Source organism: Topomyia yanbarensis, chromosome 3, assembly GCF_030247195.1.
Source record: "Topomyia yanbarensis strain Yona2022 chromosome 3, ASM3024719v1, whole genome shotgun sequence".
Taxonomy (NCBI): Eukaryota; Metazoa; Arthropoda; class Insecta; order Diptera; family Culicidae; genus Topomyia; species Topomyia yanbarensis.
In genome coordinates this window covers 23,802,010-23,828,586 of record NC_080672.1, presented here as the reverse complement: position 1 = coordinate 23,828,586, position 26,577 = coordinate 23,802,010, and the positions used below count along the sequence as shown (strand labels likewise).

Sequence of the window (26,577 nt, the reverse complement as noted above, 5' to 3'; positions counted from 1 at the left end):
TACATTCATTATGCACTTTCAGTTACTCGATGAACTAAAAAAATAGAAAAAAGTTGTAATGTTTTAATTGAAAAATTGGTATAGAAATTGGCTGGTTAACCCGATTACCTTGAAATTGTATTTTGCTGTGACCACGCTATCTAATTGGTGATTACAGTACTGATACGAAGGAATCTGCATAGCGTCGTTTGTGTAATTTTAGTTCCGTGTGTTTCGAATTGTACAGTCAAGTAGGAAGGAATAGAAATGATCGAAAATCGAAAAGTTTATTGTAATACCCTATGATTGCAAAAAAAAAAATCCCATCGAACTGGGCAGAACAAATAAAAAGATGGCAGGGATTTAGGGTTCCAACAAAATCGTCGTGAGGAAAGTTTTGCAAAAAATTGGAACGGGACTTCACAGTTTAAAATGGGCATTTTGGATCGAATTTTCCCAACGAACTGGGCTTGCGAGCAGAACAAACTCAAATGATGGCAGGAATTTAGGGTTCCAATTAAATCATCGTAAAGAAATTTTTGAAAAAATTTGGAACGGGACTTCACAGCTTTGTGAAATTTAAAAAAACAACATCTTTTAGGTGAAAATGGGCATCTTTGATCCAATTTTCCCAACGAACTGGGCTTGGAAGCAGAACAAATAAAAAGATGGCAGGGCTTCAGGGTTCCAACTAAATCATCGTGAAGAAATGAAACGCCGTTCCAATTTTTTTCAAAAACTTCTTCACCAGGGGTTTCCTGGCACCGTAAACTTTTTAAACGCCATTTTTTTCGTTCTGCTCCCCGATCGTGTCTTGAACAGTGTAATCAGATGCGAACAGCTTTACATAGTGGTAAAAATGTGAGTTAGTGGGTTTTCTCTATGAACTTGTCGAGAAATCCTACACAAACTTCAAGCACGTAAGTCCGGTAACTAAACGCATTACCAAGTATGATGGCGATCTAGTTTCCCAGTGCAAGAACAATGGCAAAGATGTCCTAATAAAGAGAGGTGGGATCTGTTTCGAACGAACTTCTGTGCAGGTGTTTGTACATTAAGTTTGTATGGCGCAGTGGTTAGGTTCTGAACAATCGTTTCTCAGCATACCACACGAACTTAAGTACACTCAGACTCAGACCACGCGATGTACGTACCAAGGCAAGATTACCGAGTGTCAATACGAAATGCAATTTAATACAAATTTTGATTTGCATCAAACGTATATTCATAAGAAAACTAAAATCAAAATATTCAACACTTTCATGACTTTCACCTCTCAGAACAAATCACCCAAAAGGGAACGTTTCCTCCAAGCAAGCAGGCTCCGCAAATTACCCCATTTCAAAAGAAACCAATTTTCGTCTCTACCTAATGATGTCGTTTCGTGATTCGTTTGCACAAATATTCAACTTGATGCTACTTCAAGCATATTTGGCCGCCAGGACGATAATGAGTCCATTCTCGGCCCTGTTCAATTACGGTAATTTACGTACATTTTCGCAGACAGACAGCCAATGTTAAGATAGACATCACATAATTGGATCTTTTTTTCTATGTACAAAGCACCAACTTTGAGTTTGATTAGAACCGATCCAAGGTAAAGGTGAGGAACTTTTTTTTTCGTTTGTCGTTGAAGAGTGCTTCATTGAAATTAAGGTCCCTTTTCGTTTGTGTCCCTGTTCGTAATCAATACTCGTGAAATTCGGTTCACCAGCGATGCAAAGGATCGGGTCGGAAATGGATCGATTGAGATGAACATTTATGGGGATTCCGAGTCTCTATTGAGAATGTAATTTTTCGAGCCACTGTCGTTTTCTTTATTTCCTAAGATATTCAATTTAATAAACCTAGTCTGGTGAAACATTAAGTAACGCACTGGTTCGATATGTTACAGCTACGACCATGAGGGATTGTTTGCGTTGGATTGTAGTACTAGCTATGCAATTGTGGTTCACACTATATGTACATCGGTTACGAAGTCTGTCGAAATAGAACGTCAGTTCTGGAACGGAATACAGTACCAAAACTTTGTATTACATAAAATGTACTTCTATGATAGTAATTTACAATTATATTTAGTGTCAATTCCGGAATAACGTAGCATTTCTTCAACCATCGTACTCGTACTTACACCCAAATAGAAGCCAAAACAGTCGTTTTGAATACTCTTATAAATAGTGATAAATATTTACAATTTGGCACACAATAAAGAGGTTAAAGTTTAAAATAAATCGAGCTAAATTATTCATACATGACGAGGTACTATATTCACTCACATCAAACTACAATTGCTAGACTGCATGCTTCCGTCACGACCAGTGACATTTACAACAAGTAAAATGACCATCCATGCAGTCCCTGCCATTTCAATTCCCTCTAACCTATCGGCATTATAATCAGCAGCAATCGGTTTCGTCGTTGCTCACTTGAACTCACGTCTGATGCGAAGCTTTGCTGATTAGATCGACATAAAGGCAAATGGAATCCTACCCAAGCAAGCAACAGCTTAACGAATTTGCAATTCTTCGGATTATCCTTCGTCAAATCGGCCGACGATGACAGCAACCGGCAGGCAAAGGGACCGTACGTTTATCGAGCAGTCGTGCGTGACACTTTTTGATGGCTTTGAGAAATGTTACAGTTTGGCTTTTGAAACTGTTTCTTCGGGTGTACTAATGATGATTCTCTCAGATAGGTTATGGATGGCAGTCAGAGACAAGACTTGGCTGATTTTTGATATTTTTTTCCACCAAGTTTCATCCAAACATTCTCGAGGACGTGACTGACCATTAGGGTGGGCCGCAGGTGTATGGTAAGTGGGTAACGGTAATAATCTCTCGTCCGCATTTAAGGTTAAATATCTCTTTTGATCAGAATCCGATTTCAACAAACTATAGCTCGAAAGGTATTCGTATAAGCTGTCTGAAGATAAATAAACTGTTTATCCACAGAGAATAGACGTCCATCTTCAGCATTCAACTTGTGAAAAAAATCCCTAACGTTTTCGACGATAGCTGGGTTATCTCCACTAGGTGCGCTATTGTCGTGGCTGAGTTCGACTGAATTGACAGCGGTTATACTTTTCCAGTCAAACCATTCCGGAGCCGGTTCGGACTTCTAAGTGAATTCAGTATGGATTCCAGCTCAAATTCATCAACCGATTGAGTCGGAATCGGTTGTTTCTTTTGAGCCAAATTCCATACTGAACCCATTCAGGATTTCGAACCGGTTCCGGAATGGATTTGACGGACAGTTCGGATAAGTTGGTGTGGCGGCGCTAGTGCTTTAACATATACTCATTCAAATGTTTACACAAATTTTATAAACATGGACGTCTGTTCTCTGAGGTTTATCTATGTTGTCAATTTTGACATTTAATTTCAGAATTCCACAAAAAGCACTTTTTTACATATACAAACATCTATATCTTGGAAACTAAACATCGGCATCGAAAACAAATTAATAGCGTTAGATCTTTCATTTGATGGTAACGGCTGTTGATTTGCAGTTGTCAAGATTACCTGATCAGGGATCACAAATTTGACAACCAGTTGTGGTTCATTTACTGGTAATGGAGACGGTAGCCGAGTAAAGTAGTCAGGAATGTGCTGTCTTTCCACAGAACTGACACCTATTAGAATCTCGACGCCGTTCCACCTTGAGCATTATTGCTACAATGGCCCATTTGCTTGCTTTTATATGACCAAAACATGATGCGTGATACAAACAGTCGGACAGGTAGACGAACCTTGTCAGAGAAGACGTAATCAGGCACGGCAGTCCTGAAAAAAGGTCACCCGCTACGAGATCAAGAGGCTACACAATTATGTCCATTTCAGTGCTATCATCATTTAAAATTTTTGCTTGCTAGAGCAATGAGACCCCCAAACTGCTTCAGATAAACTCGAATCGCTGACAACACCGTCAATCTCAACTTTGTGAGCGGGCATGTAATTGCGATACAGTGAAGACCCGGTTTAGCAACCCCTTGGTGAATTTTAGGGTGATAAAACGGGGACATTGACTGAATCGGGACATATATTTTTCTTTCTTTTTAAGAAACCGAAGCTCTTAAAATATTCTTCATTAGTCGCTACATGCAGCCTAGACTGCCCAGAAAAATAATGAATTTTTGAAAACTCAATCGGCCCACCCCTTAGTCATTTCCTAGTTCCACCAGGAGTACTTGCACCAAATTTGAAGCAAATCGGACAAGTCTTGCTACCGGACCAACGTGCCTGAAGTTTGTATGAGATTTTCGACAATTTATATGGACAAACCCCACTAGCTCGCATTTTCGCAGCTAGGTGGCACTGTATGCATCGTAGTATCACTATAAGTGAAAGTAAGATAGATAAGTTAATTGTCTACAACTTTGCCGAAGACTGCTAGTAAATCCGACTTTGATAAATGAAGTTGTTAAACTTTTAGCGAAGTGATATCTGAGTCAGTTTTGCATGGGGCCTAGCAGTGCATGGTTGTGTATCAGTACTCGATTCCCACGATCTATTCATTTTTGTGAAATAATGGTTAGATTTAGCTCAATAGTATGTTCAAAAGAATTGTAGTGCATAATATGGGTTATGTTTTGATTGGAAAATTTTAGTTCCACATTTGACGGCATAGAGGGCACCAACACTAACTTTTTATAGAAGAGAAATAGAATATCAAGATGTTCAGGAGCATTATTACAAAATGGCTGATATACAACTTTGTAGAAGTTGTAGGCTGCGATGAGAGAATGATATTTGAAAGTGGCTTTTTTTCATAATAAAACGATGTGTTAATGCGTTGAACCTGCAAAACTACAAACTTTAAATATAAATTGCAAATTTTAAAAAAATATCGTATTCGCCAATTTTTGCTCAAATATGCTAAAAAGTATGATCTTTCATGTGGTTAAAACAGTATTCAATTTTAGGTGCCCGCATCAGCGATAATGAGCCTTGAAATAGGCTATTTTGACGTAGGACTACGTCTTTGTTTTCGATATGGGGGTGCACGTTGCAAATTCAACAAAAATGGTATGTAACGAAAAGTGGTCCAATTTTAAACGCTTATAATTCAGCCATCTTACGGTAAATTTTCCAATTTTTTTCGCATATCGCTCAGAAATACTTCTAAGAATAGATTCCAATAGATAAAACCAAAGATTTTTGATCTCATGGCATTAAAATTTTAAATAATGTTCAACATAGTTAAAATACCACGCATTTGCACACAGAAGGCTGCGCTTCCCTAGTCTGGCACGACAGATTTATGTACCTAACGCGCAACGCTTCTATGAATGACGTCATCATCGACTATTTTAAGAGCATATTTGGTAGGGCAAGCTCAGTTGCCTCTTGGACAGCAGGCAGAGCAGAGCACAGCGCTGCATTCTCCCACCGCCAGTGTAGCAGAGGCTAGCGTCGTGGTACTAGTTGTCTCTTTCGCACCACCCATCATCACCAGCGTTGACTCATTTTGCTTGGCACAGCGTATCTTCCATTCGTGTACGGACACGATGTACTGGCACAGCTTTTTGATTCAAGCACGGTAAACCGTTCGCTTGTGTAGGTATATCCAAGTGTTGCGTGTATGATAGAAATCTGAGCTTTCATTGCGCGAAGCGAAAACCTTCGGGTTTTCTTTGCATTGTCGTCTCCATGACAGGCTAAGGAGACGAAAACTTTCTTAGCAACAAATTCACGCGAATGGATAGAAGAAAGTGCAACGAAGGCTTATTATTTACGTTTCATCAATTTATTGATTCCACGAGATTAATTTCCACTCAACCTATCCCACTTTGATTCTACCAATACATAGGTACTACAAAGCCTATTTATGAATGGATGCATTGTTACTCAAAAAATCGCTGCAAAAAATGCATCTAAGTCCATCCATAAAACTATTTTCGATTCTTGTATATGTTTTGCTTCGATATATGATTAAGACCACTGCATTCGCTACATTTATGTGTACTTTAGGAAAATTACAATAACGGCAAAATAAAACTATAAAGCTTGTCCTATACAAGAACTGTGACTGTATTGTCTAAAACATGATTTTTAGGCATCGGTCTGGTTGTTTACAGCATACAATAGAAATTTTTTTAAAATTTTAAAGCAGTTCCAGATATTAGTTCGGTTTTCCATCGCAGTTTTCTGTCTGCTTTCTTTAATCGGATTCGATCGCTCATTGTAAATAAAGTGACCTGATGAGCAAGACGGTTTGATTCATGAAGTGAACTGTAGAAAGAAATGTTTGATTAATTATTAATCCAAATGTAATAAGAAATTCAATATTTCACATATTGCAGTCCTACGTCTACAATTCGTACAACCCCATAGGGCTGTCCCTTGTAGTTTTTTAAACGAAAAGTGTTCATAACTTTTTAAAGAAAAAAGTTAGACCTTCGGTGTCTTGGAGAAAAATACTCGGATTGAAGTTTTCAATAAGCTGGTTGTTTCAACAAAAAATAAAAGATAGGAAAGTTATACTAAAAAATCGTTTTTTTTTCAGGAACACCCTAATCTTTTTTTTTAATTTCTTGTATAACAAAAACTGAAAGAGATAGAGCTTTAAAATATTCAACAAATTTATTCAAAATAAGTAGCTTTACAACTTTGTGGAAGACTGTGGAGCTCTATCTTTCATCAGTAAAAAGTTTATTTTCGCATTTTAGATAAACTAGAACCACCCTATTCCAATAAAAAGAAGCATCTTCTGATGTACACAAATACATCCTAAGACATGATACGGCTAAATTATACAGGTTTATCAGAAAGCAAAAATTCCTCCTAAATTAGCGATCTGGATCATAAAATTTTGAATACATAATTTAATACATGTGAAATTTAGGAAAAATAAAAATATCAATATTTCTAAAATAAATTTTTGAGGTTTTGACCAGCCTCCAGCCACTGTGCGTTGGTCTGGTAGCTAGACTTGTCCGATTTGTTTCAAATTTGGAGCAAGTACTCCTGGTGGAATTATGAATCGACTCAGGGGTGGACCGATGGAGGTCATTTTTTTCTTGTCATTCTAATGTAGCCTCATAAACCTTTCTGATTACTTAGTTTAAATTTTCCTTAAGGGGGTCTAACAGTGATAAATTAAAAAAAAAATTATTTTTGCTTTTTTCGGTTCGGATCTCTAAGATAAGAAAAATATGCTCAAGAAAGGATTTGCTCGAATTCAGCTTGGTTCATCTGCCAGAGCCCATCAAACTACCAACGATTAATTTTCATATGAGGGGTTTTTGGGATTCAAACCCCTCCCATGAAGGTTTTGAATTATTTTTAAAATTTTATTAACTTCCCGTTCAGGAAAAAAACATACTGCGTGCCGTTTTGACACATAACACGTCATTCGAGTTCGGCCACTCTAGAAACAAGTCGTTGAAGAAACCAAGGAACCATCCTTGCTAGGGTGGTTGGAAAGGGATGTAACTCAAGTTGGTAAGTCTCCAGATCGGTTGACGTTCAGTACCGTCTTTCCGCATGGGAACACTGGGCCTGGGCCAGGGTACCCGGAATTTTGGGGCCCCGCACTGAGAATGGATATAACTTCATACGAACGTCTTTCTTCAAAAAAAGGTGCACTCGAATATTTGTTCAGTGCGTTGCTAAAATGACCGAAATTTGAATTGAAAGTAGTTTTCATTTTAAAGTCTATAATGACATTAATTTATTAATATCCCAATGCATCATATCAACTAATTGATAGCAAATTAGTTCGTAATCGCATATTGATTCGTATTCCATGCGATCAAAGCATCAAAAAGCATCAGACAACCAAGCATAATGATACTAGCGGCAGGAAACGCATTATATCAAGGTCAGGATAACATTTAACCAATTCAACCGTTGCACAAACATTTCAGTTCAAATTTCAGTTTATTTTGAGCAAAACCAAGGAGGTATATAAAGTTCGGAAGGGAAGGGACTGAGCCGTAGAACACGATGGCCAACAAATCTCTATCTGGCAAGCATTTTGCGGATGTGGACAAATGATTTGATTTTTATCACATTTGGGACATTCAACGGACAATTCTACAAAAGTAAACCCCTCTAAATTCTACTCTTCCACGATGCCTGGACCCTCTTAAACTGGTACCGAACCAATCATGTTGTTTTTGGCCTATAAGAGGTCAATTTTCAAACATTCTAGAACTTCGCCTTATCGTGCTCAAAATCATTTTGTCAATAAAAATAATAATATTTTTTCCTGAAAATAAGAAACTTTGTGATTCTGAAATAAAATGATTTTAATTTTACAATCTAGTTTATATAGGTTAAATTTGTAACCTCAGTTTACGGTCAATCAAAGAACGCAATAAAATGTGCCACTTCCCTTACGGAGGATGGCTTCAATTAAACTTAGACACGCTGTCGTAAACAACAGTCACGTTTATTAGTTAACCACCGTCGCTGTCTATAAAATGTGAGTTGGTAGATTGTTATTAATAAAAATGCATCATTCAGTTTATCTTCTACATACGTCTTCCCAAGCTGTTATAATAAACGAGTATACAAGACATTAATTGATTTATTTAACAAAAAACCTACCTCAGCAAAAAAAATTGTACACAAAGGGATATTGCAAAGAGCCATTATTTCTAAACTATTAAAAATACCCAATAAAAAAATCGTGCGTTGTTTATGAAAGCCACCCAAACTCATCACGGAATACAAAGATTTTTTTCTACTGGTGAAGCCATACTTGGCTAAAGCACTCTTCATTCTCAAACAACGTCATGCAACTATGAAGGTCAGATTACCACATGTTAATTCTGTCATGTTTCTGCTATATTGTGCAACAGCTATTAAGAGAAAAGTCACACAATATTTCTTTATTTTTACCCTTCAAATGTTATTTTATCTTTCCAATGGTTTTACAATATTTATGCAAATGAAGATCGTTTTCTTATCTTTTTGAATAACTGAACATTTCCATATAGAATAAAGATATTTGATTGTTTTTATTTTATTAAAAAAACGATTGGATCTCCTGATTGCAAGGATACATTTCTCGACACACATATGATTAGGGCGTATATGCCAACTACCAAAATCCACTTTCAAGGGAAATTCCGGACAAACCGTTACTCGCCCATCACAGAAGCTGGTAGTAAACAAAAAAAATTCTCTTTCATAAACTGCGTTAAACTGTGTTCGGCCAGTAACGGTTAGTCCGGAATTTTCCTTCAAATAAATTGGCGAGTTGACTTTTACGCCCTAATCATACGAATGGCTTGCGTCCAAAAGGGGCTGACCCACATTTTTTTCCGAAATCGACATTAAGTTTAATGGAAATTCAAGTTTTCTCGTTCGTTTTCCGAGGTTTTAAGAAAAAGTAGTCAGTCAGTTAATTTTGTGTTGTAGCTCACATATCGGTGAACTAGATATAATACTGTTTTTAGTTGGATTATATTGTACGTTGACGTTTCGGCCCAAACAGTCGTTCCTGAAGGTCAGGGCCGCATACACTTGCTATGTATGACTATTTTCTATCTAATATATATTTCTTGCACAAACGTATATTATTGAGAAGATTTTTTCGAAAATTCCAGAGAAGGTGTCATGTCTCTACATTGAAAGTTCAATGAGCAATAGGAGATTAAGAGAAAAACGGTACATTGTGGTCGCAAGTTAAAAAAAAAGTGGAATCAATTACTATCTTTCGTTATAGAGTTGTGGTATCTTCGGAAGAGTTGCTGTATGGCACTTGGCGCTTTATTTGGTAGAATCACACTGGTTCGAAATTCAGTCGCTAGGGCGGCGCTGTAATAATATTTTTAATGAAGCTGTACAGAAATGTGGTGTCTTCGAAAAAGTTGCAGTTCCTACCATTTCAAACATATCTTCTGAAGATGCAAACTTTTTAAGTCCTGTATGTTTCGAGATAGAGAAGATTTTAGTCAAATCATTTACTTACAGATTATGTTTCCAAAAATGCACCATATTTCAAAACCTGTAGGACCTACAAAGTTAGTGTCTTCAGAAGATATACTTACAATAACCTGACATAGAACTTTGCCGTAGACACCATCTTTCAATCTCGTTCCATTAAAAAGTTGATAACAGCGCCGGGTGACTGAATTCCGAACTAATATAAAATGATCAGATAAAGCGCCACACAACAACTTTGCCAAAGACACTATAACTCTAAAACGAAAGATAAGGAAAGGATGTGTGAATTGTGGGTTAGCCCCTTCTGGACGCTAAGTACCCCCAGGAAACTCAGCGTTCTACGGAAAATACTAATGATCAATACATTAGCACTCAAAGGATAAAAACCAGAACTAGTTTAGTCTTACTAATTTTTGTGATTTCAACTTTCACAAATCAAAAGTTGCAACTATTTATAAACGCATCCGCAAAGATAGTGAAATGACAAGGAAACTTTTTTAATCTGAAGTTTAAGTAACTAGTTTAAAAGTAACCCTAAGTTCAGTTGATGAACAGAGTTCAATACGTGTGACGATCTTCTAGTTGACCTAAGGGGCCATGCATAAATGACGTAGCATTTTGGGGGGTAGGGAGGGTATACCAAATTTGTGACGAAGTGTGACGAGGGGGAGGGTAGGGTCAGAAGTTGTGCGACGTAGCATTAAGTTTAAAACCCATTGTTCAGAGAAAACAATTTAATGATCATCCATTCCCAAGAGAAATAAATTTAAATTCAAACAAGTTACTTTTGATGCAGTTTTGTCATGAGGTAAATTTTACGATTCGCGGAATTGCAAGTTCGCGAAAATACAAACAGATTTTGTAAGCGGGTTTAACTTGCTACATTAGTTAGCTAATGTTGCTAATTAGTAGACTTAGTTTGAAAGCTGAATTAAATTTTCACTTCGGATTCACCCAAACAAAATTTAGTAATTTAGATGAACGTATGCTTCTTACAATCATTGGCGGCTGCACGATTGTGAACTGAGAGAACTTCTCTTCATGCTCCCTTTGACTTATAAAATTCAAAACAAAACTATCAACACTATATTTGTTATGAAATGGGCTTATTTTGCACGCAATTTGCTGTTATAATGAAAATGTTGATAAAAGTCGTAAAACATTTTGAAAGGACATGTATTTAAAATAATTGAAAAACATATGCAATTTTTTTTTCATCTCCCGGGCGCTTTGCATGGGACGAGGGGGAGGGGGTAGGTAAATGCTACGTTATTTGCGAGGGGGAGGTTAGAATTTTGTGACCAAATGCTACGTGGGGGGAGGGAGGGGTCAAAAATCGCCGAAAAAAAGCTACGTCATTTGTGTACGGCCCCTAATTGCTTTTTTATGTGCTCTTTATATTCGCTCACATCAGCAAATGTTGCAGCAATGACATCGATCGGAACCTATAGGAAAACTCCAACTATTTCATCATTAAAAGTTCTAAAAATCCTCACGCCCAACCTACTTTCTTAGTTACAGAATAATACCCCCAAGCATTTCCTTCATCGATGGCTTGAAACAATGGTACTGCCTATGATCGCATATTTGTCCCGTTTTCTATGGGATTTCCTATCTTTATGGGACTGATTTGCGATCATGGATAGGGTAGGCATAACAAGTTTATTTCCAGCTACACTTGGGTATCTAGATTCTCGGAAGCACCGAAAATTAAATTTCCTATGCGTTAGACAGTGTTTCTTCGAACTGTCCTCTATAGTCAAAGATTATTTGTTCCGCGAAAATTCCATCTTCTGTTCCTCAACAACCTCTGCTGCGACAAACATCCCAAACGAACGAGTTCTTTTACGAGGATATTAGGCCAACAAGGTAGCTAAGAATTTCCACTTACCGAAGATCTACCCTACTCCAAAACTTTTACAATCTCCGTAGCTTCCTTTGTTCGCAAAAATTATGGCGCTAGGTTCACTGCGACACCGTTCGGCACTTGTCTCGCTTTTAGAAAACGGAAATAAATTAACGAAACCTACGCGATAAACGGTTCACAACGCTTCCGTCCTCGCGAATACATGCACACCGATATCTAGGCCACTTTCCACAACACACCGACTGAGTGGGATGTAGTTCACAGAATCAAAGCGTTTCCACTTCCACTTTCGTTTGAAGAAAGGCTTGTCGCCTCAGCAATTAATCAGATTTCACTTGACATCAATTGTTGTCGTATAGGCATTTTCCAGCAAGCCTCATTCCACAATCACTTGATCCTGCATCGAAAAAATCTTCGAATCAACACCCCCGAAACGGCGCTTTCCGTGGAGTAAAACCTCCCACTCCGCTGTCACACATTTGTCACTATACCATTCGAGAACCAGCACGCACACACAATCCTAGCAAGAATAGAAGCCAAAATTGCTCGAACGCGCGCCAAGCCAACTTGATTGCAAAAAAAGAAAGCTTTCGAGGAAACCCGAACCCTCACAGAGCGTCCTGTTGAGAGGGAAAACTCGACCGCTCTCGATGACAGCCCTGGGAAAACTGACTTGACGATGCTATCTGTCTGCTGCTCGCTGGATGGCTTGTGCTGTTCTGATGCTGATTTTTCCCCGTCGGCTCGGTCCGGTCTGGTCGGTCGCCACGCCAGACACAAAAACGCAGACGGCTCTCGGGACTACGAAGCAGCTGCCGCGTTTCCCGCAACTTGTTATCAGTTGCGAGAGAGCAGTTTTCCACCGATGCCGATGGTGCAGTGCCGGTGTGTGATATCTTTGATTGCCGAACCGCGGAGGGCTGCTGAGCTGGGAGCAGTGCAGTCAGTAACGATTTTTTTAAAGATACTGAAATAGCTGGAAAATTTGAACAAATTAATAAATTAACGCTTTTCATGTTTGAGTTTCTTCCGTAATATTCGTGTGTGCTCGTTCTCGATTTTCCTTTTCGGTGCAGTTTAACAGACTATGCTCATCCAATATCATCTTCATACAGATCTTCGAGACGGAATAACTACTTCAATCAATCAAGACGATACGATGCCGATCGTTGTTTTTGCTCCAGTGATGCCATATTCATAGACGTATCGGTATTTTACAGATGTTTGATACTCTTCCACAGACATTAGATTTTTACGGAAAAAATCGATACCTTTGTCAAAATTAAAAAGAAAAATTGAAATTTGAAATTAGGCAGCTTAAGGAATGGTAGAAAATTTTCCGGGGTAAAAATCCAGCACAAAATCCGTTATCAAATGCCCGAGGTCTTCATCCCCGTATCGATCCTAATAATTGCAGCGATGATTTGAAGACAGGTCCGCAACTAGGATATTGTATCGGAGGGAGCTCAAGTTATATAATGTACAATTTATTTATGGCGTTTTTGCTTTATTCCGAAAATGAGTCAGGTCTTAACCCCAACCGCTGTGGGTTCATACATTTTGACAGCAGTTGAGGTTAAAACTGACTCAGTTTCGCTCCAAGCAAAAACGACATTAGTAACTGCAGTTTTACCAAATAACCGACCAAATAGTCACTGAACTCATTTTGAAAGATTCTCAGAGAAAACGAAGACATTGAAAACAAAAAATTCCAAAAATGTGTTCCCAGCTACAAATAAAGCTTGCAATTTAAATAATCATTTCGAATGCAGTTTTTGCAATTTATTTTTAACGAGAGTTACAACAATGGATAGTCGAGAATGAAAATATCAACCTATATAACATTTGAAATGTCAGTGTAACTTATACCAAAATCCATAACTATTATCAAGGCGCAAAGCTATACTGCCGCTAGAAGCATAATTCTCCCATGTGTATAGGGATTCCCATAGCACATGGGACAGTTATGCTTCTAGCGGCAGTATATGTCATCACAAAAACTTGTAGAATCAATTGTTCACCAAATCATCAACTCGCTGAACCAAAACATGTTGGCACGAAATTGTTGTTTGCCTTTTCAGAGCATGTCCATAAAACTAAAAAGTTGACATTTTTGATCTGGCAGGCGATTTGTAAATGTTGTGAAATTAGCGTTCTCTGACTAGCTTCTGGAACAAAGCTCGGCAGAATGTGCCTCGCTCGAAATTTTTTGGTATGGTATGAGGCCAACAATGTGGACTGCCTAATGAGCACTTATTCAGTGCAATGATTCAATGAATGGCTGCTTAGTTTACTCCTTCTTTGTTTGATGGCCATTTCAGCTCCATCGATCACTGCCTGAATAGCTTCCACTGTAGACATTTCTTATCGGAAGCTGACATGATTGTTCGCCAAACCATGGTCGTTCTTCGTACATTTTGTCAGTCTGTTGAAGAATCCTGAGCTAATAATCTTCTGCAGTATTTTATCTTGTATTGTGTTCCACGAGAATCTCTGGGAGGCGGACATAGCGAAATTGATACATCGATTTCCTTGTACACAGTTCACTTGGGTTCGATTCCCAACCCCGCACATAGGGTTTGAAATTTTTCTAACCCAAAAAAGGCGAATGACCCTACGATTAAAACCGCTATAATCAAAATAAAAAACAAAACAAAAAAATCTTTAGATGAAAATCAGCCAGACCCGTGCGCAGAAAATTCTCATGGGGAGGGTTTTGATTTTTTTACGTTTCTTATAAAAGAAAGGTACCCTCAAACTGAATTTTTTTCCAAGGTTATGTCTACCAATCGGCTCAGTTCAAAAGATTGTGTAAATGTCTGTTATCGAGAAGGAATCTTCAACAGATACAATGTCGGATTGGTTTGTATTAGATAAGCCTACCGACTAAACCTAAACCTCATGTATCTTACAATTCTAATCCATTCGTGGCAACCGTTAGGTACGACTTCAGTAGCGATTGTTACATGTTGCTCTTTTTATTTTGTGTTAATCGTTCATTTTCTCCATTGCTGTTTTTCTTGCTTGCTATTCAACCATCGCGGTATATCTGACCTGCTCAAGTCTGCTACAAATATCGTCACCTGTTAAGACACGAACCGATCGGAAGGTGTCTACCACAATGATTTACATCTCTTTAAAACCACCGTTTCAGAGTTTCTTGTCCTGCCTGGCGCTATTTGTTTCTATTTATCCGCTAGCTGGTGCTGAGAGTTCCTCGGCAGCGGTATTTCTCCCGTTACCGGTGCCCTTTTTCGCGTGCCATTTAGCTGCAAGTCACTCCGATGGAGAGATCACCGAAACGATATTTTATCCGACTTTATGTTTTACCTCGTTAGCTTCCTATGTTAGCCCGCTGATTTATCTTTGCTGTGTAACTGGTCTACTCACAACTGTTGCTAATATCGAAACTTGTCGAAACGTGAACCGATCCAGAGAAGCCGACCAACCATACATCCTTTTTCAGCCACCCTCGCAAGGTTTCTTCCTTGGTTTCTTCAACGACTTGTTTCTAGAATGACTGAACTCACATGATATTCCATGAGTCAAATCGGCTGGCAGTATATTGTTTTAACTGCACAGGAAGTTAATAAATTTTTAAAACTAATTCAAAGCCATCAGGGGAAGGGTTGAACGCCCAAAAACCTCCCCTTGTGCACAGGCCTGAGTCAGCAGCATCCTTAGAAGAACTTTTGAGCAGGAAAGCGTAGAAAAACGGAAAAGAATTCCATTGTAATACGAAGAAGGATTCTATCAGAGTCATGAAAAAATCAAGCAGTGTCCTGGATTATATCAGAATGTTAAGGTATGCTACGATCAAAAATTGGTCAAAGAAGAATGTAAGTGAATCCGTCAAAACTTTTACTAATAAATCAAAATATATTTCTTTTGCAAGCCCAATTTATACAAAATAAAGAAAAAATATTTACTCAAGCTTACTTTTTGCCGGGCCTTTCGTTCGACTTCTTCTATCAAGTTTTTAATCACTTTCCTCCTAGCAGAACGCCAGTTTGTCTTGAACTGCATCTAGCTGACAACTATGTATCTTTTTGAGGTTCCACTTGACGATTGTGTAACATTTTTCTATTGGGCAGAGCTCTGGAATGTTGGGAAAATTCATTCCCTTTAATGCTACCTGGATGTTGTTCGCGGCATACCACCGTCTGACTTTTCCCATAAGATCAAGAGGCCAGATCTGGTCAAAACAGAACAGACCATTTGTGTTGCTTAAGGAAAGGCCGCTTTTCCTAGCACCCTTTACATAAATTCTCTGGTTGGTGGTCCCGGTTGTGATTTGAATGTCACTCTTCAAACCACAGGTGCAGATGGCTTGCCATACAAGATATTTCTTGGCGAACTTTAACAACCAAATGTGTTTAAAAATCTCTGCCACCTTTCCTCTTTCAGTCGACGTACAATATTCCTGTCCAGGCCTGCCTTGGTGTAGAATTCGTCATCCTGTAACATGCAATCAAACTTTGTCAGCATCTTCATGTACAGCTTCCCCGATTGTTCTCTGGTCGATTTGTTTTGCTTATCGTCACGATTTGCAGTTACCTTTTTCTTGTAAGTCGACAGTTCGGTCCGTTATTTAGCTCGATGGATGCAACCTTGTTGATGGATGGTTATAGACGTTTCTCCCTGCTTGCTTGCGACATTTCAGACAGAGGGGTTGGGGTTCACACTCACGTCGCTTTTGCGGCTTATGGCTTTCAATTTCCCCCAGATCCAATCTTTCAGCCTGTTCCGAAAAATTTTATCATGTTACTGACAGTTGATTTGACCACATTCAACAACTTTCATCAACTTGACGTGTGAGTAGTTCGGATTTTTGTAATGCGTGAGCTAAGCAACCAATCAAGAGAAAAATATTCATTTTTACAAGGAATGTCATCTGCATTTAGTTTTCGAGAGCAGTAAAAGATGTCTTAACAAGGGGATCATCAGAGTCATAGTCTTGCAGCGACAAGAGAGCATAATGATTTGCCGTGGTGAATGGCTTAGTCTTTTAACCCTTTCATGCCCAACTTTTTTCTAGTGCATGTACGATTTCAAAACTATTTTTCCTTGAAACCGGTTGGGTCAATAAACACGAAAAGCCATTTTTCATAAAGATAGGTGTTTCCCTCGCAGTGCTAGAAGCTGCTCAATTTCTACCTTCCAATGCTAAATAAAATTCTCCTAGAATATTTACAATAGTCCACTTGCGTGAAAAACATAGCCGAAGGCACTCTAGATTGATATGCTTTATCACTTTCAAATAATATTGCAACATAACGAAGATATATGAAAAATTCATTTTTCGTCGTCAACTTAAACTGCCCCTGGCAGCACTGCTCCATTGGAATCCAATCACACTAATTACAATAACCTCAATTCTAGAGCTGATCCTTGAAACTGTTAGTATTCAAATGAAAGGCAATAGTCACATTTATTAGCCTTACTTGTTTTTGTGAGCAAATTTTACCTCAATCAAAAGTTATAGCTATTTAAAAACGTTGTTGTCCACAAACAACATGAGCATAAATGGGTTAAGGGACTCCTTCAGATTCTCCGGGCGCTGGTTGTACACTGGTAAGAGATTATATGAACTCTTCTAACAATAGTCACACTTTCCGGCATTCCATATCCAAAAGTTATCCTAATGACTTTCTACGCACTTGCCACAACGGGCCTTATTGCTGCATTAGCCAATTTGCTCATATTTAACGCAATGCGCGACGTGTGGTGCAGCTTGCTTGCAGACCAACGTTTTCGAATAAAAAATAATTAGGCGATGCAGTCCCACCAAAGGTCACCCGATACGAGTTTGACGAAACATGCAATTTTGTCCAACCAACCCCCCTGCTTCAGTAGATCCACGCATGAAAAACTCAAATCAGTGACCACACCGTCGAGCTTAACTTTGTGAGCTGGCATGAAGACGCGGAGTGTTTGATAATTTTCTTGTCGACAGTAATGCCATTCCCTTGCTTTGGACAGAATATCACAATTCTGACCTTATCTCGGTGAACTTTCGAAATATATGTCACGGCTGAAAATGTATGCATCAGTCATTTCGTAATCTTTAAAATCTTCTAGAATCAATTCGAAAGAAGAACAGATATGGTTCGACTGAGTTCAACATGTATGATTGTTTACGAAAAGTCGGAGTCTTCGATGACGAATCTTGTTTGACATTCATTTGACCATCAGGTGAGTTTTTTAGGAGAATTCATTTATCCACGGGCCTAGAACCCGACGCCAAACTGATAGTTTTAAGAATACGAAGGAAGACCGACACCGAAATAAAAATGTAGTCGCCTATCTTTACTCGATGTATGCTGGATCCAACCGATTTTCTTAGCAAGTGGCAAACATAATATGTAAAAAACAGAAACAGATCACAAAAGTCTTGGCACCGTAACCAACAATCCAACAGCCAGATAACAGCTCTTAAAAATTGTTTCCTTAGTATACTGGTATTGATGTGATGATTTGAAACTGTAATTTAAACGAAATGAGTGACAGTACAACACGAACGCGCGTCGATTGAATCTTTTGAAAATCGAATTTTTCGGTGTTTCTTACAAGTCTCTCGAGAAAATGCTCACCAGTGAACTTAAAATTAATATATATCCACTCTTTTCGTCGCTTTTGCGGCCTCCTTCTTTCGATTTTCCTCCGATCCAGTTTTCCTGACTGTCAACAAACGTTTCCCGAACATTATTATTATCATTATTTATTCACGGCTTTAACCATAAAGGTCATTGGCTAATACTAATATTGTATTTGAGATCTACTACCACCTTGATTTTTCAAATGATAGCCTTTATGGAACTTGGAAAATTCTGGATTTGAGTTGATACTAGGTTTATTTGTTTGTCTGTTTATTGGGGATTTAACCTCCTGGTCATTCGCCCGGGATACTGGGATTCGAAAAGTATGCTTTCAATTTATTTTCTATGCCAAATGTCTTAGAAATGCATGAAACAAACAACGGATCTTGCATGATCTCATAAAAATATGTTGACAAAATAAAAATAAAAATAAATGGTTTTTTAGTTGACACCAGATTTTGACATTTCATGGATTCCTAAAATATTTGGCATTCAAAAAAATAAAAACTGTATTTCTAAACTCTAGTCTTATCTTAATTCAAGAATTTTCTTTGTACCACAAAGGCATTTTTGTCAACATTACACCATATCTCGACGCTTCATGACATTGTTTTTCGATTACGCTCAAATCTTGCATAGGGGCTTTTTTCGAGGAACCAAAACTTTTGAGGTGCGACCGGTTTCAGAAAGACCATAAATATTGGTACTCTACCGTATATCAAGTATACTGAGGAGACGATTTTAGGAACTGATTGGTGGATTATTGATTACGGTGCATATCATTAGATTTCAATTACCAGTCCAAGGGCCGTCACAGCATTTCGATTATATTCCAGACTACACCCACTCATCTTTTTGTATATGCAAATGAAACAAAGATGCTTTTATGATCTATTCATGATTAAGTTTTTCACATATTCTTCGTTCCAATTTCTAATAAAATACGTTGCATCCAGCCATATATTGTGTGCAGGCATTGCATTTATCACTCATACGAGTAAATGAGTCCAGATAATTTACTACTCTGACAATAGAAACTCACATTTTCATACGAAAAATTATTGACACTCACACAACTTCTCCGGATAAGTACAATGCATTACTTCTTCGGATAAATAAAACCGCCGGAGAATGCGCGAATGAGTTTATCTTGGAATCCTTTTTTCACTCGCTGCCTTGCTGGTACTATTTCAAAACACGACAAAACAAATCTAACGTACTTCTCTGGCGGTTTTCGTTGAAATGAAGTGTATATTTTGGCATTTTTATAAATTTTCACGGAAATAAAATTTTATCTCCTTCTCCAGTGAGAAGGAAAAAATCTGAAAAAAATTTCGGAAAAAATATTCCCGCGCTATTTGTGGAGACGGAGAATTTTGCGACCCATCTTATCCCGGAAAATTTGAACGTCGGATCTAAAACAAGACGTGACAATCGGCTCCTTATTTTTCCTTCGACATTCTTCTTTTCGCACATTTTCACCCTGCCGAAATCTTCCAAACAGTGTTGCTATTTTTATTAATGAAAATGAAGTCTTGTTAATTTATTTTTTGCCGGAAATATTTTGTATCTTGAATCCACTATATTGATGAAGGGCACCGTTTTTCCATGTAATGGGTGTTTAGTAAGGTTTGATGAAGCCATTATCTGAAAAATTTTAGATTATGGTGTGGTTTTTGTCTTATTTTTGTTAAAGTTAATCAACCACGTATACGGTAAATGCATGATAATACTTGTTTCACTTTGCCGCACAATTTCTGTTCAATTTAGTCATTTTTACTTTTTTAACGGTAGTAATTTTATTTGTCAAAAGTAATGACAATCTTTCCTATAAATATAGCAACACTGCTTAACATCATTTCGCTATCCCTGTAACATTAGTCCATCCATTAGACGTTTGTTTGACAATTCAGCGGTGGGTACTGTCAACAAATCTACTCCTGCGAACAGAAAAACTCGTCCGACAAACAACTTTCGTTAGTCCGATGCGTTTGATGTTGGATCGAATAAGCGATGTTGTCGGACGTCGCACCCCTCGGAGTAACGTCAGAATAAGTAAACAAGAAATAATCAGCTGATCAGAAACGTCTCATGGATTGCCTAATTGCGTACGGTGCAAAAAGTCAGAATCAACCAATTAAGAGCTGGACCATTCTGACGTAAAATTGGAACAAAAACGGCCCCCCTTATTGTCAAGTCTTGTCTTAGCATCGGATAAGCTGCCTCTCGTATGAGTGAGTGCGACTTACAAAGCCTTCACTGAAGATAGATGACCACTAGGGTGTCCCATCATGACATTGTTCGGATTTGCAAATAATTTAACTACGCGATTGAACTGGAGATTGATTTTGGCAACAAAACTGTTGGTCTGAAAAAGTATATTCGACTGAAAAGAGATTGGTTCTGGTTGTCCTTTACCCTTATATACGATCAGTACAGGGATATGTAAAGCCAAAACGGAATTGGAAAACTTTCTGTACGGTCGGGTACGATTGCAACAGATAAACGTGATAAGGTAGGTATGATTGTATGTGTACGATTAAACTGAACAAAGTTATTCCTACCTTGCGGGCTAATAGGGTTATAAACTCACTGTGATTCCTAAACAGACATCATGATAAAAGTCTTCGGGATCACTTCTCAAATGAAAAATTAAATTTGAAGAATATATTCGTCAATCGCTGAGAATTAGTTTTGTACAGACAATTTTCATAAAATATGCGAATTTTTCGTACATATGGTAAATCATTCGTAGTTCTATTGCAACACTTTTATTTGAATTGTTCGCTGATATATACAGAAGTAACAAGATTCGTCGACAATGACTCCGAGCTTCCATTTCAAATCAAACACATTGAGCTGGGTTCGACCATATGCTATCTTCTTTCGGTTCAAAGACAGTCCGCGAAGTATTCTAATATGCCGCAAGACGCAGAAATATTCAGCTGCACCGAATATCTCGAAAGTTCGCCTAGATAAACTCAGAATTGTGATATTTTGTTTAAAGCAAACAAATGACGTTACTAGCGACAAGACATACATAACGCGTTTACATGCCCGCACACAAAGTTGAGATCGATGGTGTAATTATCGATTTGAACTTGGCATGCGTGAATCTACTGAAGGTCGGAATTTTCTGTTTCAATAGCCCCTTGCTCCAGCGAGCGAAGATTTTGAGTGACAATCGCACCGGGTGAGACTTCTTTGCGTCTTCTTCGACAAGGATCGTCGGTTGTTTGTTCATGCATGCAGTATTGCACTAATTACAAGCGAATGGGTCTTTGCAACAATTTTTTTTCTCCAAATAAACCAGCAAGAAAAAGCTCTGCCACAAATCCGAAGCAAACAGCACCTGGTCTTAGACAATTGGGAAGAAACAAAGAATTTCCAACGCTACCAGGAACACCACAAATTTCATGAGATTCAACTTGGTGCAGGATTGGTTGGACCTAGGTTGGGAATCGGTAACTTTGTGAAATTGCGGAAATCCTCCTGGCATCGACTTCAATTCTGATAATACGGCATGGGGTTATCTGCTCGATGATAATTGATCTAGCTTACTCTACGATCTTTGCTACAGCTTCAAAAAAGTGATCTTTTTTATTGCCCATGACCACATTTCCGTTCCCGTTGTTCCTACGAAACTGAGAAAACAAACGAAAAAAATTTGCAATAATCTTCGCTATTTTTGTTGAAATTTGAAGTCTTTGCCTTGTTCGTTGTTTATTCTGGATTGGTAGAGTCTCAATTAAGCACCTTCTTGCTGTCTGCTTTGGCTTTCTTTTTTAGTTCGTCTTAGTAATTTTGTGTGTACCTGGGAATCTCTCCTATCCTGACATATTTTATGACTTAACCTCGCTTATTGGCGCCCTTGGCAGGGGCCAACCTGGCCAGCCGCGCGCTACGGTTCGGAAGGTCCTTCAGCTCACGACAGTTGGAGAGAAGGTGTTCGAGACTGTTCATCGGATTTTATAGGTAGGGCATGGAGAAGGTTCTTCACGGGATATGGAATGCGTGTGCGTAATCTTTGTATGCCCGACACTCAAACGGGACAACACGTCTTTTTGGGGGTCGCGCTCCTCCCATTTTTCCAGTGACCTTTTAAGTTTTTGTAAGTGGTCTTGAGATAACCGACATTGGGATATGAAATTTTCTGTTAGATTCTTGGTGAATTCTCTGACTATATCATTTGAAGGAACCATACTAGTTAACAATCTCCTACTTTTTCGGCCGTGTGCCGCAAGTTGGTCGGAATGCTCATTCCGCCAATGTCGCAGTGTCCGGGTATCCAGCAGATAGTGGTAAGGGCGTCGTTGTGATTATCGATGGCCTGTACGAAGGGGTGGAGAAATTCTCCAGTTTCCAGCGCTTTTATTACTAAAAGTGACCGAAGCGATGCCTTACGGTTTCCGCACTAAGACTAGCGCGGTTAAATTTCTATTAAAAAACGGAATTTTGGTAAGATAACCGGAAGGAGAGACCAACCTCTATAATGCTCACACCAATCTCAACTTTCCACACCAATTTGGATCCGTCGGTGAAAATTTTAACATTCTTCGCTAAACGATGGGCTCGTGGTGGTGTGCCGCCTAAACTACTTTGGGGGCTGCACCCGCCCGAACTGAGCGTGAAAGAGAGATGTCGATATTTGCATTTAACCGTTATGTGTCCAACAAAAAACACCTTTACCAGGCCAACGAGGGTACCCGGGTACCCCCTGTAAAATTGAACCGGATGAATATATCTGGTTCTTGGTAATCCTGATTTTCCGGAGTGATGTTCTAATAGTAGGGTATGATTTGTAAATTTAAATAATGCCATAGCAATATGAGTATCAAAACTCTTCAAATTGTCTCGGAAGTCTGTTATTTATTGTTACGGGATCCTATAGCAAATTGGAAAAATGGAATTGGCATGGAATGGGCACTCACGGCCCCACGGGAACCTGCTCCGGAATGTCCGTTCCGGGGTCGAATCACCAAATGGCTCCAAAACCACAAGATACAGTCTACGGATGCAATTTCAAGAATTTTGATACCCATATTGCTAGTATTCCATTGAAATTCACAAATGGTATCACAGCAATGGAACATGCGTCCGGAAATCTGGATTCCCGGGAACCGAATAAAGTAACCCGATTCCTTTTTACCAAATCTAAAAGTGAATGAGTTCCCGAATCCAAAATACCCAAAAGTATCAAAATCGGTTGAAAATTATCTTAGTTATTGACATTTCAGTTTTGTGGGTACCTACATCGGCCTGTTACGTAGTAAAAAAATCAGAAGCCCCTTCTCACTCCCCCTCTTACTATATCAACAATATTATTAACCCAAAAGCTTGACTTAGTGAAGCTCTAAGATGTCACAAAGTTTCAATTTCCAGCTATGGATAAAACATGGAAATTTCATTAATTGAAAACTAAAAAGGTACCCGGGTACCGCGTCGGACACATCGGTTAAACTACTAACGTATTTTTTGAAGAGTTTTGACATATGACAGTCGGTCCTACTAGCGAATAAAATTAATTGGAAGGAGGTTATGACCCACCCAGTGAATCACGATTGTACTGTCTTCACATTCCATTCCTCTGCTCGATCGTCTCTGAAAGAACCGGTATTTGACGAAGCAACAAAGTACAGAAATACTGCCAGCACTGTTCCGATGAGAGCATTTCTCACTTTATCCAACTGAGAGAGTTCGGATCTGATCGGCTTCTAATTGAACTAAACAAGTATGAGACTTCGATTATACGGAGGATGATAGGTAGCGTTACCTCCTGTTGATTCAACTAGGCTATTGAACTATGTATGTTTCGCTGAAAGTACATAGCTAATAAAAACTTGTACTGTTGTTTTCAATATCTCAAGCAAGAATCTAGTCGAAACTAGGTTGGCAGAACTCATAGCCACATTAATGTATTCAATTTTCAGAAGAGATAACTTTCAGCTGCTATCTGGAGCAACAGGAATTCACCTGTTTTCTGCTCACATACATCCGAGAACAGATCCCACTCAATTACGGATGTACACTTGGTCACATGCCTACTCCAGAGAAGACTGTTTGATGTTTTCCAGCAACGCGCATCGCTCGTTTCCTTCCGCAACAAATCATTCTCGTCGCCACAAACCGTCACCGTTGATCATAATTTTCAAACAAGCACGAAGCATTTGTTATCCTATCCTCAATTCCTTTCACTCTGGTGCTGGCCCCAACTGTGGTGCGCCCCACGGCACCGGCGTCGACGGTGCCTTCTTGTCTCCTGCAGCAGACCACGGCCGAGTACAAACGAACGGGGTGCTCAAAGGAAACATTTGCGGAAATCAAGCTACAATGAAGAATGGCAGTCGGCGGGTATGCCTTGTTTCGTTCGGGATCGGGATCGGGACCGGGCGGTATCCGGTACCGGCGATGAAAAAGGAATGTAAATGCACAGAAGAAACGGATTTGTGTTCGCAAAAAGTCACTCGTCTGTGTGGTTCAATCTTTACTGCAGGCATGCTGCAGTGGAAAAATCATCTCCATATTTGCATTTCCGCCGGGTTGACATTTTCCAGCAAGGTACCGACTGCGGGTGTTCGGTGGAAAATCTACACTGGCTTTTTGCAGACAGAACTCGAGCATTTGACTGAGTCGGTAGTTTGGCTGGCGGATTGAGCATAGCTGTTTCATTCGTTTAGTAGGAGCTGACTAGCCAGACGACGCTGTCACTTAGATATTGGCATGAAAAATTGAATTCTTCGTCAAAAAAATGCATTCCACTCGCTGACGTTCTGCCTTATCACCGTTCTTGCATTATTTTTGGAATACTTCTAAAAACATTAAACCGAGTTATGCACAATTGGATTTTTTGCGGTATTAATTTTTGTGTCATGATCTTCCGACAAATTAACGTATTGCACTGAATATTATAGAAAATATATAAATAATGTTTATTATAAATGGCAACTATGAAATTATTGATCAATGATTTTAGGAGCTCATCACTATACCGTGCTATTTTATTCATGAGTTTAGTATCCGATTTTTCTGTCAGACTCACATGATTTGTGTTCATTATTTAAGGATCTTAGTCGCGATTTTCGTAATTTTTATACACGTTATCGTATTATTTTACTCATATTCATGTTCATGGTTTCAGAAAACTTAATTACGATTTTTGATATTTTATTCACTAGTAATGTGATTAATGTTCATGAGTTCAGGAACTTTGTCATGATTTTCATAATTTCGATTAACGTTGTCGTGATATTTTTACCACGAGTAAAGATTTATGTTTATTTATGTACATAATTTACTTAGTAACTATTTTTAATATTTTAGACACGAGGACATCGACTCAGGGGTGCTCCAAAAATTCATTATTTTCTGGGCAGTCTAACGAGCACTTTTGATTGCTTTGGCAGACTCATTCCACTGCACAGTCGGGGGCAACGATACAATACTGTCTGTGCACTGGATATAGAACAAAGCGCTGGCTGCTTCACCGGTGCCTATAGCGTAGCAATATTTTGCTTCTGCTTTGTGCAAAATCTGAAGATAGACTGAATGTATTTTATTTAAAATCATTTTATTTCTATATTATTAATTTATTTATTAGGTCTTTAACCACTAAGGGTCATTCGCCTTGGAAAAAAAAGATTGCATTTAACAAAATTTGTGCTTCAGTTCTTTGCTTAGATACTATGCTCGGGGGCAACAGCACCCCGACAGGGCAGCTGAGCAGCCTCCCCCGTACCCAGTCCGGGTTTGGTGGAAGACCCGCTGATTGCTGGTAGTAGATGGTCTTGCAGATTGCAGTCGAAAGAACCTCCCTCGCGCCCAGTTCCGGTTTGGCGGATAGCTCGCTGGTTGATGGTGGTAGATGAGCTAGCATGTTGTGGCCGAAGGACTGGCACTCCCCAGCAAACCAGCAATCGTATATAAAAGTTTACAATAAATTACAAATAATGACAGACTAAATCAAAATTACAAATAGTGCAAGCAAAAATTATGTTTTGTTGTAAAAAGTTCACATAAAATGCAAATCTGTGATCGAAATACAATGTTGACTTGAAGTTATTTATTAGTCCACTACAACTTAAAACAAAATTGTATATGCGGAATAATAAAGACAATTTTGAAACATTGTATATAAATTAATTTGCAATTGGGTTAAACTGCAAAATCGTTCAAAAAAAAATAGTCACCTCCTTATAGCACTTCGCAAATTCTCTGCCAGACTAGTTCAATATTTGAG

At 38.7% G+C, this 26,577-nt stretch overlaps 1 protein-coding gene across 4 annotated transcripts in view; it reads right to left on the bottom strand.

The window, feature by feature from the left end:
* Window positions 1-12,462, bottom strand: part of LOC131692748 (ras-related protein Rap-1b) — a 250,214-nt gene extending 237,752 nt beyond the window's left edge. For all 4 annotated transcript variants that reach the window (XM_058979982.1, XM_058979984.1, XM_058979981.1 and 1 more), the window contains exon 1: window positions 11,767-12,462. The gene's annotated coding sequence lies outside the window, so the exon portion shown is untranslated. The remainder of the gene's footprint in view (window positions 1-11,766) is intronic.
* Between the last annotated feature and the right edge of the window lie 14,115 nt (window positions 12,463-26,577).